This window comes from Nycticebus coucang, unplaced genomic scaffold (assembly GCF_027406575.1).
Source record: "Nycticebus coucang isolate mNycCou1 unplaced genomic scaffold, mNycCou1.pri scaffold_43, whole genome shotgun sequence".
Lineage (NCBI taxonomy): Eukaryota > Metazoa > Chordata > Mammalia > Primates > Lorisidae > Nycticebus > Nycticebus coucang.
In genome coordinates this window covers 2,158,906-2,166,601 of record NW_026515577.1, presented here as the reverse complement: position 1 = coordinate 2,166,601, position 7,696 = coordinate 2,158,906, and positions in this window count along the sequence as shown.

The following is a 7,696-nucleotide window of genomic DNA, read 5'->3' as shown; positions in this document are numbered from 1 at the left end:
CCCAAGATGAGAACCAGGTGCTCTCCTTGCTCCTGGGAATCCACAATGGTGGCAGCCTAGCCAGTTCAATCATTTGAATCTGTTTGAAGTAATTTGGGGCTTCAAGCTAATGCTGGACATGACATTAACCTGTTGTTTTGAGATGTTTATCCTTGATGCATAGTATGCTGAAAACTTGTCTGTGTTTGCAGAGAGAGGAGATATGATAGACCTTACCCAGCCAAAAAAAGCCTTGTTTTTTTTGTTTTTTTGGAGGGATGCTCATTGCTCTTTACCCATTCCAGTTTTCTAAACTTCTTTGATAGGGGTGAGGGGGAGGAGTTTAGAGAGTTTAACCATTTGGGTAAGATTTCTGAATGGTTGTGGTCAATGCTGCAACAATATGGCTGTCAGATAGGAAATAAAAGAAGGACAGCATGGGCCTTGGTCAGGTACATGGATACACTTGTGTGTTTGGAGTGACCATCAATGACCAAGATCAGACTTCCTGAGGCTGCATCCCTGTGCATCATGCAGAAGAGTGTGTGCGAAAGCTCTTAGCAAGTGAGACAGCAGGGTGCTAATAGTGATGGTGAAAGGAAAAAGACATAGAAAACAAAAAAGAAAGGCTGACATGCTTTTTTATTCAGGGCTTCAAGGAACAGAATTGGGTTTTATTTCTAGATACTAGAAAGTGAAAATTTCAGTGTGGCTTTTTGTTTCGCATGTATTTAAAAAATAAAATAAACTACTGGTTGTTTGAAAGCAAATGAGGCTCCATCTGTCCTTCCTGAAACATCTCACCATCCCCAATTTTAGCCAAACCGTGTGTGTAAACAGTGTCTTAATTGACTTCAGGTTAAGGAAGTCTGGAAAACAAGTTAAAATTTATAAAACCATAATGGACATCCTTGAGAACTCTTCACAAATCCAACTACAGGGATTTATTTACCAACCACAAACTGGGTGCAGGATGTTTGCTACATATTCAGTGGGTGGAAACAAATAGCAGAAAGATTGGACTAGTGTGCTAGAGGACTACATTTGGGGAGAAAAGATTCTCCCTGCAAAGCAGAGGGCCTGTCCCAGATGATCAACAGATGGTCCCAGATGATCAACCCTCACAATGAAGTTAGTAATGGAGGCTCATTTAGATCTCTTTCATGTCTAATCTCTCTCTGTGTTTAGCGTTGTGTCTATTTTGAGATTCAGAAAAGAAATATTTGAATTTGCAAAGTAAATTGTCTTTTGGTTGTTTATTAATGATCATGTACGCTTTTCTGTTTGATCCCTTGGAACTAAATCTCGGCCTTTAGGTTTCACATGTAAAGCGGGATCATGGACTTCTTTGGTAGTTCAGAGAGGCAGCATCTGGAGCCACAATGCCTGGTTTCAAACAACAGCTGCCCCAGTTCCTGCTTCACCTGGGCACATTACTCACTGTCTTTCCTCCTCAGTTTTTGCACCTGAAAAAGGGGAGGATCATAATGGGACTTACCTTTAGGGAGGTGTGAGGGCTGAATGACACACAATCTCTCATCCCATTCTTAAAACAAACAGATACCATCTGATTAAAAATAATCTCTCACCCATGAATGATTTTTTCCCCCTTTTGGCAATGTTGTATCTTCTTTCCTTTTCATTTTAGTAAATCATTTTGAAGGATTTTCATAGCTTGACTGAATATACTTGCTGGCTACTAGGAGTTTTATGACCAGGGGGTGGGGGTCAGTGAGGCTGCTTATAACAGTCTGAGTTAAAAAAGGTAGAAGAACATGTTTGCAGAGGAGTTTAGGGGGCAGGTAGGGGAGATCAATTTGTGTAGACTAGATGCCTCCTGAACAAAATCCCCAGTATCTTAGAAAAGCAAACTAATCCAGATGGCTGACTGGCTGGACAGGCAGAGTTTAGCAGCCTCTTTCTGTAATAGGAGATCACCTCTACTGTCCCCCACTTCAAATACACATGCCAAAAAAGACAGACTTAGCATCTGGGACATTTATCCCAAAATTTAACATTTGTAGTGCTCCACGACGACTGCACATTGAAAAGTTTATGCTTCCCCATCATCCCTTTTTATTTTGTAATTGTCTGTTGTTCACAGTACTGATTTGTAGAATTGATAAAGAGTAGCTATTTTAAATTTCTCCAACATGCCCATCTATATGTATATATACTGCGGGTATGGACCAAAGTGTCTCATTTCTTTATGAAAGGAGATATGTGCCATTCCCTCTCACACATTCTAGACTGACGTAAAAACAATACAATGGCCCTGAATGTTGGTAAATGTGACTGCTCTTGTGATACTGTTTTTGGTGAGATGAGTACAACCCATATGGGCTCCAAGAAATACATTAATGTTTTCATGAAAGATGTTCACAGGTAGTAAATTATCTGCAAATAACCTTGGGTATCAGCTTTCAGTGGACTGTATATTTATTTACTTAAAGCATTTCGTGTTGGTGGTTTCATAGGTCTGCTCCTACCTCACATGTCATTTTGGAGGAGGCAGTGCACAGCACAACTTTGGCAAAAGCCAAGTTACAATATTGGCTCCCCTCCCATTTTAAAATTCTATGATGAAACAAACTACAATTAAGGGTTGGTGTGTTCATTTTAAGTGACACAATGCAAAACAGGAAATGACTGAACCAGTAGAGATCACTCACTAGTTTATTTAACTGGGTGTGTACGGGCAGGCAACTCCTCTGCTGAGAGAAAAAGCACACAAAACATCACCCAGTCCTCCTGACATTGGTATTTAGACAAGGGTGCTACAAAGCAGAGATTGGAAACACTTAACACCACAGATTCCTGGCTGCTGAAGACCAGCAGAGATGCCTCTTGGATGCCAGGCAGCACTTATCACTAGGACCTGGCACTGAGGTGGCTGTTTCCAGAAAGTTCTTGCCAGACCTTTTCATTTCTCAGGAGAAAATGGACATCCATTTGGTTATGTGATTTTTTTTTTAAGTTAATTTGGGCCATTCATTACTTTTTTTTTTCTTTAATAGTTTTGGGGACAGAAAAGTAAAATTAAATGTGTGAGTGTCTCCAGCTTATAACCTTTGGGAAGGATGGATGCATTTATGTGTACAGGAGTGATGGGATCTATGATACTGCCACTGGGCCACCATGGAGAAAAGAATGTGGACTTTGGGGACTCATAGTCAGATTGGGCAGACATATCCCTGCCCCATGAGGAAGCGTTAAGGTGGAGGGAGAAAGTAGGGAATGAAAAGGCAAACAGACCCTGATTTGCATTCTCTTCCCCATCCTCTTCAGCACCCCCATGAGCACATAGGCCTTGCAGAAATGAGCTATTAAATAAACATATCCTGCTGAGACAGGGGATTAGTCCAAAGTTACAGCAGATCATTGTAAAAGGGCATTCCTATCCTCAGTTCCCCTGGTAACTAACCAACACCCAACCCTGTAAATCTAACCTGGCAAAGGCTTGCTTTTCTTCCCCACCCCAACTGAAAGAAAGGTATAAAAACTCTCTTCTTTTGTCATACAGGTGCAGAGAATTTTCAGATGTGAACCTTTCTTGGTCATCCAGCTGATAAAGGACCTAATACTCAATTGAAACAGTGTGTTGGCTTTTTCTCTACAATTCCACTTGCATTGGGTACAGCATTTGGAGACCCCAGTGAGATCTCGCTAGCTGGAGTGTACGAATACATGTGACGCCCCCTGGAGATGGCAGAAATTAAGGTGAGGCACATCCCTAGATATTCCAGGCCCTGTAATTTCCTGAAATCCTCTTGAGGGCTCTGAAGAAACTCAGATGGATTCCACCAAAATCCTGGGTCTGAAACTCTCTCTCAAGAGGTAAGTGTTCTTATTCTAAGTGTAGTTTATTTATGTTCAGGAAGTAACCTTACATTACCAAGAACAGGCCACCGAATAGTCACAGAGACTCCAGTGCCGTGGGGATGCTGCTAAGTGCCCCAGGGAGCCACGTTAGTGCACAGGAAGAATGACAGGCACCCAAGAAGGAGGCACAGGGACTCCTGAATACTGCCCAGGAGAGACCCATGAGGGAGAGACAGGAGCTCCTGAGAGTTGGCTCATGCTGGAGAGACCTCCCAGGTTCCTGAAAACAGCAGGATGCCAGTGGGGAGACTCAGCCTCAGAGGCACATTTGATTTGTTCTTTGTTCATGAGTTTGTTTGTCATTATTGTCATCAGTGTGCTGACTATTCTTAGTGTCTGTTCTGATTTCTATTCTTTTTGATTGGGTTCACAATTGTGGGAACTCAATAAAGTGAACCCCTGACACCCCTCCAGTGCATGTTAAAGAACTCAGTGCTGGCTTCTCTGATGATTATGGAGTCCACTATTCTAAGAACCATCTCTGAGTCCTCTGTGAAGTTCAATGGCCCAGATTCAATGTAGGGTGGCCTTCTAATGGCTCCCTTGACCCAACTCTCATGACTGTGGTCCATCAAGTGGTCACTGGGAAGCCAGGTCATCTGGACCAGTTCCCATACATTGATCAGTAATTGATTTTAGTCCATAATCCCCTTCCCTGGCTTTGTGTATGTGCAGTGGGTACAACAAAGCGAGACCACTCAAGGAGAGAATAGGCTCAGATGCACCTTGTAGCTACCAACTGGCCGGAGGAAACTGGCATCTGCCCTGGGAAATATCTAAGACAAAGTAAAATCGATGCAGGGTCCCCACTATTTTAATGGAATTAGGTGTCTGATCAACCCCTGGATGTAAGATTGCTGGCAGGACTGGTGAGAGGTGTAGGAGAGTGTGTGTGTGTGGTGGGACTGAGACTGGACACGAAATGTAGATTTCCCCATTTCCCCTCACAAATCCTAGGAGAGTGTTGGTTTACCTTCTGTGGCTAAGTGACAGTTTGTGTAAGAAATCGAGGGTACCAAGGTTAAGAAATGTGTTGGAATTGTGTGCATGTGAATGCTTGGAAACTAACTGAGATGGGTAATAATAGGCAGGAGGAGTTCATGCCCCCTTCCCCTTTTCATAGGGAAAATAACTGTGTGCTGGCTGCTGTCTGTATCCCTGTATATAAAGTGTTTGCAGTTTGTCTGAGGGAAAGGGATGAGAAGCATGTGGAGAAAGGCTGCCCTGTTAAGAACTGTGCTGAAAGATTTTGGAAAAGGGCTTGTGGAGAGACTACTGCAACATGTCTCCAGGACGACTGAGAACTTTAAACAAGAATAACTTACATGCCCTGATGTTCAGGTGATTGTGGCATTATTTAAGATAGAATTTGTTTTAAACCTGTTACTAAAGTTAAAATGTTCAAAGTTTATAGAACTGCTACCTCTATAATATTTCTAAGTTTGCTGGATTTGACCATGAGCTTGTGTTCTTGATTTTAAATCTCTGAATTGGGTGAGCTCATTCCCCTACTTAGGCCAGCAACTGCAGGGCGCAGATTAGCCCACATGACTTTTTTCTTCCCTGCTCCAACTTTTCCCGCTGGCTATTCTGAAAGAAACTGGATGTTCCAGGTTTTCTGCTTTCTGTTTTGGATGCAGATCCTGTCCTTGATGGCCATCTTTACTATGTGGCCATGTTTGACTTACGGGGACAATGAAAAGACATCAGAAAGAATACTTATGTTATGGTATTGTTGCTGGAGTTTCTTTCTTAAGTGAATACTTAGTCTCATGGTCTAAGAGTTGAGCCTATGGGACACAGATGAATGATAAATTGTGATTTTGTTGGACGGAGGTGCAGGCAGACAGAGTGAAAAATGCCAGAGCTTCTGGTCGTAGGGAAGAGGCCCAAGACAGAGGTCTCCTGAATGGGTCCTTTTTCTAGGATTAATATTGACACTAAGAGAAATTTTGACCAGGCTTGTTAGATGGGAAGACGCCTTTAAAGCTGATTGAGTGTTTTAATAAATGAATGAATGCAGTCCCTTCACTGGGGCAAGGTTATTAGGTTTTTGTCATAGGGAGGGGATTAGGATATTTACTCTTTGTTCAGGCTGCTTTAATCCTGGATTTGCTTAGTTCAGAGGGTGTAGTCTGCAGGGTGCAACCTGTTTGTGCCTAGAAATGGGAATGTGATTTCTGAGCTCATCTGAGCCTAAAAAATGGGGTGTCCCTGTCTAGCTCTGAGTGGAAAAATCCTGTATCAATATTATATTCCACAAAATGTCTCTCTTTTGTAAAACATAATAATTTGATTATTTAAATTATTTGGGAAACTAAGTCTTTGTCAAAGAATAAGATTCTTGCCTTCTAAATTTTCTAATTATTAGTTTCGCCAAGTAAATAATTAACTTCATAGTAAACTGTGATCTTGTTTTCTATTAAGTAGTTTTTTTGAGAGTAAAAAACAAATAGGCAGAAAGGAAAATAGCATTGTGTAAGAAAAGGATCTTATGTGGTAAATTTTCTCCTGAAACAGAATGATTATTTAAGAAAGTAATAGGCAGGAAAATTTAGAACATATAGAATGTTTTCAATTGTCTGTGCTGGATTGAATACAGTTCATAAAATTATTATTGAAAGAATTTACATATAATCCAGATGACTATCCAGTACTGCCCTTAAAATCTTTTGACTTGTCATCTTGTTAAAGAAATGTTTTCAGCCTGTAATATTTGACAAACCTTCCAAAATAAAAAGTTTAAATTTGTTCTTTTTGAAATATCAAGACCATTGAAAATCTGAGAAAGACATATTAAACTTACTCAATATACCAAAAATGTATAGAAAATATTGTTAAATATGAAATAATTTTATATAGATTATATTTATATGTATATTCCAATATATGAAAAATTAGTCTGTCTTAATATATATTATCATTAATAATTTTAATTCATCACAAAAAGTATGTTTTGTAACTGACTAAGTTTAAAGTTTATCCTTCAAGAGAAATTATTAAAAAAGAATGAGGAATTCTCTCCAATTCAAATTTTTGGTGTCTTTGATAATTAAATAGCATCGGGCTAAAGGCAAACTTCTAAGACTTTAATTAGAAAACTAACCTGTCTGTAAGTGTTCTTAACCTAACTTCAAACGGAAGAAAAATCAGTTACATGGAACTCAGCTGGTTTGTTATGTTTTTTTTGTTTTAAACATTGCTGATTCTTTCTGTGTTCTGTTTTCCAGAAGTCAAGAAAACCATTTTCTGTCTTTTGAGCTTCAGGAATGTATATACTTATAGGCAGAATGTGAAACATTTGTTTTTCCTCTCTCCTTGATTTCTCTTGAATTTGAAAGCCATCTGTAAGTATTCCTAATTTCTGATAATACAATTATTTGCATAAGTTCAATAAGAATATATTTGGTTCTATAGGATATTATAAAAACACTGGTATTTTACCAAGGCTTTGACTGGAATAGCATTTTCAGAGGTGTCCAGACTGCCTTAAGGAATTAAAGTTGACTTTATAAGGCCAATAAAAAATAAGTTAATTGAAAAAACTGGACAGATACCCATCAATAACATTTCCTGGTCTGTATTAAATAAAGAATGTCACTTTTTGACACGTCTGGGAACCAAAATTTGCTTGGGCATCTCAAAAGACAAAGAATTTATCCAATGCATGTAGGTATCTAATTACACATATGAAATCTGGGCTCATGGAAGGCTTTCAACTCTAACCTGAGATTCCTTATAAAAAGTTTCAGCAAAGGCAATTTTAAAGGGAAGAAAGGCCTAGGTAACTAACAATTATTTTGATGCACTTTATGTAAATGATCACACCCAGTAT